The 13,895-nt window shown below is 35.5% G+C and overlaps 3 non-coding genes across 3 annotated transcripts; all 3 read left to right on the plus strand.

Annotated features, from left to right (window-relative positions):
• Nucleotides 1-7,797: 7,797 nt before the first annotated feature.
• On the plus strand, nucleotides 7,798-7,870 carry TRNAA-CGC (transfer RNA alanine (anticodon CGC)). The gene has a single exon. It is a non-coding gene; the product is annotated as a tRNA-Ala (tRNA).
• Nucleotides 7,871-10,198: 2,328 nt separating this feature from the next.
• TRNAA-CGC (transfer RNA alanine (anticodon CGC)) lies at nucleotides 10,199-10,271 on the plus strand. Its single transcript has one exon. It is a non-coding gene; the product is annotated as a tRNA-Ala (tRNA).
• A 798-nt stretch (nucleotides 10,272-11,069) lies between these two features.
• TRNAA-CGC (transfer RNA alanine (anticodon CGC)) lies at nucleotides 11,070-11,142 on the plus strand. Its single transcript has one exon. It is a non-coding gene; the product is annotated as a tRNA-Ala (tRNA).
• The last annotated feature ends 2,753 nt before the right edge of the window (nucleotides 11,143-13,895 follow it).

A 13,895-nucleotide genomic window follows, 5' to 3' on the forward strand; every position in this document is an offset into this window, starting at 1 on the left:
CAAGGTTTCGAAAATTAGACTGCGACTATAAAGACAGAGACGAAAGCACATAAAATAAAAGTAAAATAAAATAAAATATGAAAATATTGTAAAATTTAAATCAAATTTAAGCCAACAATACCACACATAAATCAAAACACTATCTGATTGCAACTTAGTGTTGTTCAAATTTATTACAAACGAGAACGAGTTTGGGTTATATTTATAAACAAATATCAAAAGACCAATATGATGTAAGAAATTATCAAAACGCCCCTATGATCGTTGTATTGTTCTCCAAGAAACTCCCCCTAGTATTTATGGTACTAGTCATGAACCTGACATTCTGTGTCCAAGGCTTCATACGTTCCAAGCGACACAGTCTGAACTTACGTTCAAGTCTTCATGCATTTCAACCGACACAGTCTGAACCTATGCCATGACTTCATGCGTTACAAGCGACATAGTCTAAACTCATATCTAGGTTTAATACAAAATTTCATAGCATTAGGCAGTCGTCTAGATCATGAACCAATGACAAATTTCCTTAGGTGCATTATGTTCATTTTACACCGTTACTTGGTTTAGTTAATTAACCTTATCCAATCACCTGCCAAACTTCATATAGACTCTTAACATGTCGTATTATGCTCAATATTAAAAATTTTATACATTGGAGTTCATTTAGTAGGTTGTTTTAACATTACTTGAATCCTAAGAAATTTGATTGGTTCGGAGACTTAACTCACGGTTCTTGGTGTTTTTCTTTCACATTCCTTTAATTCATACTTGGTTTAAGGTTTATACAAAAGTCCAAGCAAATTCTAAAAGTACTTCATAAGAAGAGTCCAAAATGGTTTCTTGCCTCACCAAGAACGTTCAGGACCTCTGTTCTATTAAGGGGATGTAGCTCATATGGTAGAGTGTTCGCTTTGCATGCAAAAGGCACGGGATTCAATACCCTGCACCCTATTGTTATTTGTTTTAAGGATTGTTGTTTTGTTCACCTGGACACTCCCCCTAGTATTATGGTACTATTCATGAACCTGACATCCTTTGTTAAAGGCTTCATATTAAAAGTGACACAATTTGAACCTATGTCATGGGTTCATGCGTTGAAAGGGTTCATGTGTTGAAAGCGACTGGCTCATGCGTTGAAAGCGACGAAGTCCGAACTCGAATCTAGGTTTAATAAAAAGTTTCATAGCATTTGGAGGTCATCTAGATCATGAACCAAAGTTAAATTTCCTTATGTGCATTATGGTCATTTTACCCCGTTACTTGGTTTAGCTAATTAACCTTTTCCAATGATTACCAAATTTCATATAAACACTTAACATGTCATATTATGCTCAGTATTAAAAATTCATAGGTAGTGATGTTCATTTAGTGGGTTATATTAATTTTACTTAAATCACAATTAATTTAATTGGTTCGAAGCCTGAATTCACGGCTCTTGGTGTTTTTCTTTCACATTCCTTTAATTCATACTTGGTTTAAGGTTTATACAAAAATTCAAGCAAATTCTAAAAGTAATTCTTAAAAAGAGTCCATAATGTTTTCTTACCTCAACATGAACATTCGGGACTTTAATTCTATAAAAGGGGATGTAGCTCATATGGTAGAGTGCTCGCTTCGCATGCGAGAGGCACGGGTTTCAATTCCCTGCACCTCCATTGTTATTTGTTTTAAGATTCTAGCCTAACGAACTTGAATTTTGATCTTTTTTTCTAGTCCTGATTGTTGTCGTATTCTCCAAGACACACCCCCTAGTATTTATGGTACTAGTCATGAACCTGAGATCCTATATTCAAGGCTTCATATATTTCAATTGACACCGTCTAAACCTATGCCATAGCTTAATGAGTTCTAAGCTCTAAGCGATTGTATTCTAAATTCGTATCTAGGTTTAATGCAAGGTTTCTTAACATTTGGCAGTCATCAAGATCATGAACCAATGGTAAATTTCGTTAGGTGCATCGTGTTCATTTTACACTGTTACTTGGTTTAGCTAATTAACCTTATCCAATGACCACCAAATTTTATTTAAACTCTTAACATGTCATATTATGCTCAGTATTAAAAAGTCATAGGTAGCAGAGTTTATTTAGTGGGTTATTTTAATGTTACTTAAATCACGAGCAATTTAGTCAATTCGAAGCCTTAACTCACGATTCTTGGTGTTTTTCTTTCATATTACTTTAATTCATACTTGTTTTCAGGTTTATACAAAGATCCAAGCAATTTCTAAAGTACTTCTTGAGAAGAGTCCAAAATGACTACTTACCTCATCAAGGACGTTTGGTACCTTTTATTTTATAAAGAGGGTGTAGCTCATATAGTAAAACGCTTGCTTCGCATGCGAGAGGCACATGGTTCTATTCCCTGCACCCCATTGTGTTTTTTTTGAAATCTTAGGTTCTAATCCTTGAAATTGTAAGGATCACATAAGATGGGTTTACCCATACATAAGTAATTAAAAAATGGAATGAGTATAAAGATTCTAGCTTATTACACAATTATTTCTTTTCTTGAGAACTTGAATCTCGATCCTTTTTCTAGTTCATGAACCTGACATCCTGTGTTCTGGCTTCATACATTTCAATTGACAGAGTCTAAACCTATGTCATAGCTTAACGCGTTTCAAGCGACGTAGTCTAAATTCGTATCAAGGTTTAATACAATGTTTCTTAGTATTTGGCAGTCATCTAGATCATGAACCATAAGTAAATTTTCTTATATGCATTATGGTCATTTTACACCGTTAATTGGTTTAGCTAATTAACTGTTGGTGTTAATATAACACATGCGGAAGCAATTTGGATCTCAGGCACTTTTAGAACATCAATTATAGTAAAGAACTAGCATGTTCATAAGTAGTAAAACTCAAGGTATTTGAGTACTAACCTTTTGTAGTTCAAATTCTTTTTTCCTCACGAACCGGTTTCGAACCACCATTAGTGTCTTCTCCACTATTCTCTGGCCTTAGAACGGGATTGTGGAATCCGGTGAGTTCAAATTCTTTTTTCCTCACGAACCGGTTTCGAACCACCATTAGTGTCTTCTCCACTATTCTCGGCCTTAGAACGGGATTGTGGAATCCGGTGAGTGACTAAACTTGGGAGAGATTTAGTATAAATGAAGAGAGAGCTTGTGAGAGTTTAGGGAGAAGTTCCATGTACCGTGATCACTCTATTTATAGAGTTATGTTTGCATCTTCATGCAAATTTAAGATGTTAGGCTATGGAGTTGATACTTATTTATAGCTTGGTCAACGGTTATATCCGGTAAAGCTATATTTGGTAAAGCTATATATAGTAAAGCTATATATATGGTAAAGCTATATTCGGTAAAGCTATATATGGTAAATAGCTATATATAGTAGATTGCTAAATCTGGTAAAGATATATATAGTAAACTAAACCATATATATCGGGTCTGGTAGAGCTTTGAAAATGTACTTTTCTATTCTTTGTACTCTCTCGTGTTGTACATACCTGAAGTCATCAATACAAAATTCTTTTAGCCAGAGTTCTCCTTGCAACTTTCTCTATACCATTCTTTGTGTTCATCTAGATCGAGCGTGTGCGTTGTTGTGCGATCCTAACATAAGGTATCAGAGCTAACGACCGATATCAATCCTAACATAAGATCGCCAAATTTTGACACTCAAAATTCCACTCAAATGTTTGGGATTATGTGGCAAGCATTCAAGTTTGGGTTAACCAAATTTTGACACTCAAAATTTGTGGGGAGTTTATTTGGCAAAGCATGCAAGTTTGGTTAAACCAAATTTTGACACCTCAAAATTCCACTCAAACATGGATTTTTCAATCAAGTTAACATTTTGACTTTCTTTATTTTAATTCAACAATTAATTTAATAATTAATTTCAAATTAAACTAATATTAAATGATTAATTAAACTATTTAATTAATATTTAATATTAATTCAAATGTCAATCCCAATCCGACACATATTTGATTAAAATATTTAAATCTTATTTAAATACCTCAAATTCTCTCTTTTTGTTTAATTCGTAATTAAAACAAAAATGCGGTTAAATATAACGTATATATGTAGCGCATATTCCCTAATCTGAATTCAAACACTTCGAACACATTTGTCACGCTGTTCTATGGTTTAGTCCGATATGAGCTAGCAGAGGGACCTAATGGATCTATAGATCATGGGCTCCAACGATCCAAGATTAACCGGTTAAACTCATTAACCTTATTAACCAACACTCGTTAACTACTAGGACACTCCCCTATAGCTTATTAGTTGCACTCCCCTCAATATAGATATATTTCTGTCCATTTGATATAACCATGATTAGTAAGTCGATCATTCACAGGTTGTTCGTAACTAGAGCTGGATCAATTAACCATTTTACCCCTAAAGTTACTCCTGTTCCTTATGTCCCACTGATCCTCTAATGAACAATTGGTTTGTGGTCTAACTAGTAAACCGAATCCCTCTCAGGCCAATGAGAGGGTGGGGTCCCTTGTTCAAGACCTGGAGTCAGTACTGAAGGGAACTACCTCTCTTCTATCTCTAAATGTGGGTAGGAGCGAATTCCATCTTGCACCCCACATCCCTAGCCATTCACCCAGTCTTACCCCTGAAATGGGAGACCTATTGAGTTGGTGAACTCGAGCAACTCTCACCCATGCAAATCTAAGGATAACTCCGAATAAACAGGAGTTCATGGTTAGCTCAGGATTAAGATCGAGTTACCTAGGTCATCGAATGAAAAGAAAATCAGTTTCAATAGTAAACGACATTATAAAGTGAGAGTGATTTTCTTCATGGTCCGATCTTATGCAATACTATTGCATAGGACGTCCCCACTCACATGTCTCCGCATGTACAATTTAGTGATTACATTGTTTATGTCATATACAAAAGTGGGCTGCATCAATAGTGTCCCTAGGATAAGTTACTCAGCCTTATCCCTGTACTATAGATCATTTGGACTATATACTTGAACTTGATCCACTCTTATGTCTCTACATCTAGTTCAAGTAATCATACTATAGCCAGAGTATTCTTAGTTTATTGGATTTAGATTAACGATCATAAAATTCACTTTATTCAATAACAATCTTTAATGAATAAACATCAATAATAACTTTATTGAAAATAGAATATGTTTTATTTAGAAACTATGAGTTTTTGGACATAAAACCCAACATTAACCTTATCCAATGACCACCAAATTTCATATAAACTCCCAACCTATCATATTATGCTTAGTATTAAAAATTCATAGGCAGCAGAGTTCATTTAGTAGGTTATTTTAATGTTAATTATATCCTGAGAAATTTGATCGATTCGTAGCCTTAAATCATGGTTCTAAGTGTTTTTCTTTCAGATTTCTTTTCTAGGTGTTTTTCTTTCACATTCCTTTCATTCATACTTGGTTTAAGGTTTATAAAAAAATCCAAGAAAATTCTAAAAGTACTTCTTAAGAAGAGTACAAAATGTCTTCTTACCTCATCATGAACGTTCGAGACCTTTATTCTATAAAGGGGGTATAGCTCATATGGTAGAATGCTTATGGATTTGTTTTTAATGAGAAATAAAACCTAGAGAATTTGAAACACAACTTTCAATACATTTATTTTAACCATACATAAGTAGTTAAAAAATGGAATGAGTACAAAGATTCTAGTCTATTACACAATTTCTTTTCTTTTCTTGTTCTTACGGTCATGATCCTACATTCTTGACTGTGCGGCGTCATGATCTAGACATGCTCACGACCAGCCTTGAGGAGAATTAATCCCCGTGTATATTTTTCACCCCGATTTTGTGGCTTCGTCGTGGGCGAGGTTTGTCTTCGTCAATCAAACATCGGTTGTGCAGAATCGAAGCTCGTTCGACCACACACGCCGCCTGTGCATGCATGTTTAATTGTACGCGACACAACCGACTTGCCTCTACACTAGGCTAAGTCATTCAACTCGACCTTGCCTCTGCTCGGGCCAAGGACTCTCAATACACCATCGCGTCTCATCTTGTCATCTTGATCTCCATCGACATGGCCAATATGTCTTGATACCATCCCAAATCTCAGAGTGTCGTCGGCCATCAAAACTCACTCGGTCATGCTATCGAGAACGAGTCCACGTGTCGCTCATCTTATCGGGACTTGCCGAACATCTATCAATCCGGGTTCTATCGAGGCATTGACCCTCCCGTGCCCATGCCATGTCATTTAAGGAAATTGTGCCAGATAGTGGGTGTATGTAGCAACCTCCAACACGTGGGCTGGAGCGCAATACCCGCACACCCGTGCTGCCCGGTACTATCCTTGAAAAAATTCAATTCAAAGGAAGCCGCATGAGACACTCATCTTGGCACGCTCACCCACACTATGACACACGTATATGCCACAAGGTAGCTCACTTAGGCCATAGGTCACAACGGTTGCAAGTACTTGGACTCTTTAGTTCTGTTCTTGACTTGTATGTTCTTATCATGATCTATGTTTAAGACTTTGATCCTTGGAGTATGAGGTCTCAACCTTAGTTCTGGTCTAAGGGTCTTGGTACTGTTATTTTGGTAGAATTTGAATCTTGATCCTTTTTCTAGTCCTTGATTGTTGTCTTATTCTCTAAGACACTCCCCTAGTATTTATGGTATTAGTCATGAAATGACATCCTGAGTCCAAGGCTCATACGATCCAAGCGACACAATGTTAACCTACGTCCAAGACTTCATACATTTCAAGTGACACAGTCTGAACCTATGCAATGATTTCATGCCTTCCAAACGATATAGTCTAAACTCACATCTAGGTTTAATACAAAGTTTCATAGAATTTGGAGGTCATTCTAGATCATGAACAACAGGTAAATTTCCTTATGTGCATTATGGTCATTTTACACTATTAATTGGTTTAGCGAATTAACCTTATTCAATGACCACTAAATGTCATTTAAACTTCTAAAAAGTCATATTATGTTCGTATTAAAAATTCATAGGTAGTAGAGTTCATTTAGTGGGTTATTTTAACGTTACTTAAATCCCGCAAAATTTGATCAGTTCGAAGCCTTAAATCATGATTCTAGGTATTTTTCTTTCACATTCCTTTAATTCATACTTGGTTTAAGGTTTATACAAAGATCCAAGAAAATTCTAAAAGTACTTCTTAAAAGAATCCAAAATGGCTTCTTACCTCACCATGAACGTTTGGGACATTTATTTTATTAAGGGGGTGTAGCTCATATGATAGAGCGCTCGCTTCGCATGCGAGAGGCACGGGTTTCAATTCCCTGCACCTCCATTGTATTTGTTTTAAGATTCTAGCCTATCTAAGGGTCTTGGTACTATTGTTCTGGGTTCTTATCTTCAAAGCGACACAGTCTAAACCTATGCCATGGTTATTGAATCTACGTTTAATAAAGTTTCATAGCAATTGGTGGTCATCTAGAGTATGAACCAAATGTAAATTTCCTTATGTGTATTATGGTCATTTTACACCGTTACTTGGTTTAGCTAATTAACCTTGTCCAATGACTATCAAATTTCATATAAACTCTTAACATGTCATATTATGTTCAGTATTAAAAATTTATAGGCAACGGAGTTCATTTAGTGGGTTATTTTAATGTTACTTAAATCCTGAGAAATTTGATCGGTTTTGAGCCTTCACTCACGATTCTTGGTGTTTTTATTTCACATTCCTTTAATTCATACTTGATTTAAGTTTAATACAAAGATCCAAGCACATTCTAAAAGTACTTCTTAAGAAGAGTCCAAAATGGCTTCTTACCTCATCATGAACGTTCGGGACTTTTATTTTATAAAGGGGGTGTAGCTCATATGGTAGAGCGCTCGCTTCGCATGCGAGAGGCACGGGGTTCAATTCCCTGCACCTCCATGTCATTTAGTGGGTTATATTAATGTTACTTAAATCACAATCAATTTAATCGGTTCGAAGCCTTAATTCACGGCTCTTGGTGTTTTTCTTTCATATTTCTAGATCCTTTTTCTAGTGATTGTTGTCTTATTCTCCAAGACACTCCTATTTATGGTATTAGTCATGAACGTGAGATCCTGTATTCAAGGCTTCATACATTTCAATTCATATCTAGGTTTAATGCAAGGTTTCTTAGCATTTGGCAATCATAAAGATCATGAACCAATCGTAAATTTTAAATTTCCTTAGGTGCATTATGTTCATTTTACACCGTTACTTGGTTTAGCTAATTAACCATATCCAATGACCACCAAATTTTTCATATAAAATCGTAACATATCATATTATGTTCAGTATTAAAAATTCATACGCAGTAGAGTTCATTTAGTGGGCTATTTTAACATTAATTAAATCCCGAGAAATTTGATAGATTTGGAGCCTTAAATCACGGTTCTAGGTGTTTTTCTTTCACATTCCTTTAATTCATACTTGGATTAAGGTTTATACAAAAATCCAAGCAAATTCTATAAGTACTTCTTAAGAAGAGTCCAAAATGGCTTCTTACCTCATCATGAACGTTCGAGACCTTTATTCTATAAAAGGGGTCTAGCTCATATGGTAGAATGCTCGCTTTGCACATGGGTTTGTTTTTAATGAGAAATAAAACACAAGAATTTAAAACACAACTTTCAATACATTTATTTTATCCATACATAAGTAATTAACAAATGGAATAAGTACAAAGATTCTAGTCTATTACACAATTTCTTTCTTTTTTCTTGTTCTTACTACCATACATTCTTGACCGCTAGGCGTCATGATCTAGACACGCTCATGACCAGCTTTAAGAGAAATTAAGTCCTAGATATATTTTTCGCCCCGGCTTATTGGCCTCATCGGACCTTTGCGAGGTTTGTCTTCGCCAATCGAACATCGGTTGTGCATAATCCAAGCTCGTTCGATCACACACGCTGCCTGCGCGTGCATGTTCAATAGTATGCGACACAATTGACTTACCTCTACACTAGGCCAAGTCATTCGCCTCGACCTTGCCTCTGCTTGGGCCAAGGACTCTCAATGCACCATCGCGTCTCATCTTGTCATCTCGATCTCCATCGACATGGCCAATATGTCTTGATACCGTCCCGAGTCTCAGGGTGTCGTTGGCCATCAAAACTCACTTGATCATTCTATCAAGAATGGGCCCGCGTGTCGCTCATCTCATCGGGACTTGCCGAACATCCATCCATCCAGGTTCTAACGAGGCATTAGGCCTCCCGTGCCCATACCATGTCACTTACTGATACCGTGTCAGATAGCGGGTGTATGTAGCAACCTTCAACACGCGGGCTAGAACGCAACACCGCACACCCGTGCCGCCCGATACTGTCCTTGAAAAAACTCATTTCAAAGGAAGCTGCACGAGACACTAATCTTGACACGCTCGCCCACACTGTGACACACGTATGTGCCAGAGGGTAGCTCACTTAGGCCATAGGGTACAAGAGTTGTAAGTACTTGAACTCCTTAGTTCTGTTCTTGAATTGTATGTTCTTATCATGATCTATGTTTAAGATTTTGATCCTTGGAGTATGAGGTCTCAACCTTAGTTCTGGTCTAAGGGTCTTGGTACTGTTATTTTAGGTTCTTATCTTCAGAACTTGAATCTTGATTCTTTTTCTAGTCCTTGATTGTTGTCTTATTCTCGAAGACACTCCGCCTAGTATTTATGGTACTAGTCATGACCGTGGCATCCTGAGTCCAAGGCTCCTACGTTCCAAGCGACACAAAGTTAACCTACGTCCAAGACTTCATACATTTCAAGTGACACATTCTGAACCTATGCAATGGCTTCATGCGTTCGAAATGATATAGTCTAAACTCACATCTAGGTTTAATACAAAGTTTCATAGAACTTGGAGGTCATCTAAATCATGAACCATAGGTAAATTTCCTTATGTGCATTATGATCATTTTACACTTTTAATTGGTTTAGCGAATTAATCTTATCCAATGACCATCAAATGTCATATAAACTTCTAACATGTCGTATTATGCTCGTATTAAACATTCATAGGCAGCAGAGTTCATTTAGTGGGTTATTTTAACATTACTTAAATCCTTAGAAATTTGATCGGTTCAGAGCCTTAAATCACAATTCTAGGTATTTTTCTTTCACATTCCTTAAGGTTTATACAAAGATCCAAGAAAATTCTAAAAGTACTTCTTAAAAGAGTCCAAAATGGCTTCTTACCTCATCATGAACGTTTGAGACATTTATCTTATGAAGGGGGTGTAGCTCATATGGTAGAGCGCTCGCTTCGCATGCGAGAGGCATGGGGTTCAATTCCCTGCACCTCCATTGTATTTTTGTTTTAAGATTCTAGCCTATCACACTTGACTTGTGAGTTCTTATCATGATCTATCATTAAAACTTGGATTATGACTCAACCTTAGTTGTCCTTGTAATCTAAGGGTCTTGGTACTATTGTTCTCGGTTCTTATCTTTCGAATTTGGATCTTGATTCTTTTTCTACTTCTGGATTGTTTTCATGTTCTAAAGACACTCCCCGTAGTATTTATGGTATAATCATGAACTTGACATCCTGTGTCCAAGACTTTATACGTTCGAAGCAACACAATATTAACTTATGTCCAAGGCTTCATACATTTCAAGTGACACAGTCTAAACCTATGTAATGGTTTCATGTGTTCCAAATGACGTAGTCTAAACTCGCATCTAGGTTTAATATAAAGTTTCATAGAATTTGGAGGTCATCTATATCATGAACAATAGGTAAATTTCCTTATGTGCATTATGGTCATTTTACACCGTTAATTGGATTAACTAATTAACCTTATCCAAGGACAACCAAATTTCATATAAACTCCAAACATATCATATTATGCTATGTATTAAAAATTCATTGGCAGCAGAGTTCATTTAGTGAGTTATTTTAACGTTACTTAAATACTGGAAAATTTGATTGGTTCGGTGCATTAACTCGTGGTTCTTGGTGTTTTTATTTCACATCCCTTTAATTCATACTTGGTTTAAGGTTTATACAAAAATCCATACAAATTCTAAAAGTACTTCTTAAGAAGAGTAAAAAATGTCTTCTTACCTCATCATGAACATTCGGGGTCTTTATTCTATAAAGGGGGTATAGCTCATATGGTAGAGCGCTCGCTTCGCATGCGAGAGGCACGAGGTTCAATTCCTTGCACCTCCACCTGCACCTCCATTGTATTTGTTTCAAGATTCTAGCCTATCACACCATAGCATTATCAATGACTACAATTCGACACAGTCTAGACTCGAATATAGATTTAATTAAAAAGTTTCATAGCATTTGGAGGTCATCTACATCATGAACTAAAGTTACTTGGTTTAGGAGGTCATCTACATCATGAACTAAAGTTACTTGGTTTAGGAGGTCATCTACATCATGAACTAAAGTTACTTGGTTTAGCTAATTAATCTTATAATCTTATCTAATGACTACCAAATATCATATAAACTCTTAGCATGTCATATTACCCTAAGTATTAAAAATTCATAGGGAGTGGAGCGGAGTTCAGTTAGTGGGTTATTTTAATGTTGCTTAAATCATGAGCAATTTAATCACTTGGTGTTTTTCTTTCACATTTCTTTAATTCATAGTTGGTTTAAGTTTAATACAAAGATCGAAGCACATTCTAAAAGTACTTCTTAAGAAGAGTCCAAAATGGCTTCTTCACTCGTCATGAACGTTTGGGACTTTTATCTTACAAAAGGGGTGTACCTCATATGGTAGAACGCTCGCTTGCTTGCGAGAGGCACGAAGTTTAATTCCCTGCACCTCCATTGTATTTGTTTTAAGATTCTAGCCTATCATACTATTTCTTTTTTTCTTTTTTTCTTATTTAAGTACTTGGACTCTTTAGTTTTGTTCTTGATTAAGTTCTTATCATGATTTTTCTTTAGGACTTATACATAAGTAATTAAAATCTTTAGGACTTATACATGAGTAATTAAAAGATTGAAGGAGTACAAAGCCTGTCACACTATTTCTTTTCTTTTCTTCTCTTTTTTTGTTCTTGTTGTAAGGATTTGAATTCTTTAGTTCTGTTGTTCACTTGTGATTTCTTGTCATGATCTATCTTTAGGACTCTTTATCCTATGATTATGAGGCCTCAACCTTAGTTCTGGTCTACGGGTCTTGGTACTATTATTATGGGTTCTTATCTTCAGACCTTGGATCTTGATCCTTGTTCTAGTTCTTGATTGTTGTCTTGTTCTCCAAGACATTCCTAGTATTTATGGTACTAGTCATGAACTTGACATTCTATGTTCAAGGCTTCATAAAGTGACACAGTCCGAAACTACATCCAAGGGCTCAAACATTTCAATTGACACAATTTAAACCTATGTCATAGCTTAGTGCGTCCAAAGGGATATAGTCTGAACTCGCATCTAGGTTTAATACAAGGTTTTATAGCATTTGGATGTCATGTAGATCATGAACCAAAGGTAAATTTCCTTATGTGCATTATGGTCATTTTATACCGTTACTTGGTTTAGCTAATTAACCTTATCCAATGACCACAAAATTTCATATAAATTCCTAACATGCCATATTATGCTAAGTATTAAAAATTCATAGTCAGCGGAGTTCATTTAGTGATTTATTTTAACATTAAATCTCGAACAATTTGATCGGTTCAGAGACTGAACTCATTGTTCTTGATGTTTTTCTTTCACATACCTTTAATTCATCTTGGTTTAAGCTTTATACAATGATCCAAGCAATTTCTACAAGTACTTCTTAAGAAGAGTCCAAATTGACTACTTTGTCATATACGTTCGGGACCATTATTCTAATAAAGGGGGTGTAGCTCATATGGTAGAGCGATCGCTTCGCATGCGAGAGACACATGGTTCAATTCCATAGGTTTAATACAAAGTTTCATAGCATTAGAAGGTCATTTAGATAATGAACCGAAGGTAAATTTCCTTTGGTGCATTATGGTCATTTTACACCATTACTTGATTTAACTAAGTAACCTTATCCAATGACCACAAAATTTCATATAAACTCTTAACATATCATATTATGCTCAGTATTAAAAATAAATAGGCAGCGAAATTCATTTAGTGGAGTATTTTAATGTTACTTAAATCAGAAGCAATTTGATCAATTTGGAGCTTTAACTCACAGTTCATGGTGTTTTTCTTTCATATTTGTTTAATTCATACTTTGTTTAAGGTTTATACAAAGATACATGCAATTTCTACAAGTATTTATTATGAAGAGCCCAAAATGACTACTTACCTCGTCATGGACGTTCGGGACCCTTGTTCTAATAAGTTAGTGTAGCTCATATGGTAGAGCACTTGCTTTGCATGTGAGAGACACAGGGTTCAATCCTCTGCACCTCCTTAATAAATTTATTTTATACATACATAAGTAATTATCATTTTTTTAAAATAAATTTAATACATACATAAGTAATTATCATTTTTTTAAAAACAAAAAGGTAAGTACTCAGCCACCCTCTCTCTTTTCTTGTTCTTGTTGTAAGTACTTACCCTCTTAGGATAAATTTCTTTAGGGGCATTGTAGTTTTTCATGAGAAATAAAACTTGGTTTGAACCTTAGGATAAATTTCTTTAGGGGCATTGTAGTCATTTTACATCGTTGCTTGGTTTAGCTAATTAACCTAATCCAATAACCACCAAATTTCATATATAATCTTAACATGCCAAATTTTATGATATGATTGACATGCAAAACGACGAGCTAGCATGAAAACCTTAGGATAAATTTCTTTAGGGGCATTGTAGTCATTTTACATCGTTGCTTGGTTTAGCTAATTAACCTAATCCAATAACCACCAAATTTCATATATAATCTTAACATGCCAAATTTTATGATATGATTGACATGCAAAACGACGAGCTAGCATGAAATACAACCTCGACATATGCATGAAAGATATGATA

This window comes from Cucurbita pepo, chromosome 6 (genome assembly GCF_057944985.1).
Source record: "Cucurbita pepo subsp. pepo isolate OVF chromosome 6, ASM5794498v1, whole genome shotgun sequence".
NCBI classification, from domain to species: domain Eukaryota; kingdom Viridiplantae; phylum Streptophyta; class Magnoliopsida; order Cucurbitales; family Cucurbitaceae; genus Cucurbita; species Cucurbita pepo.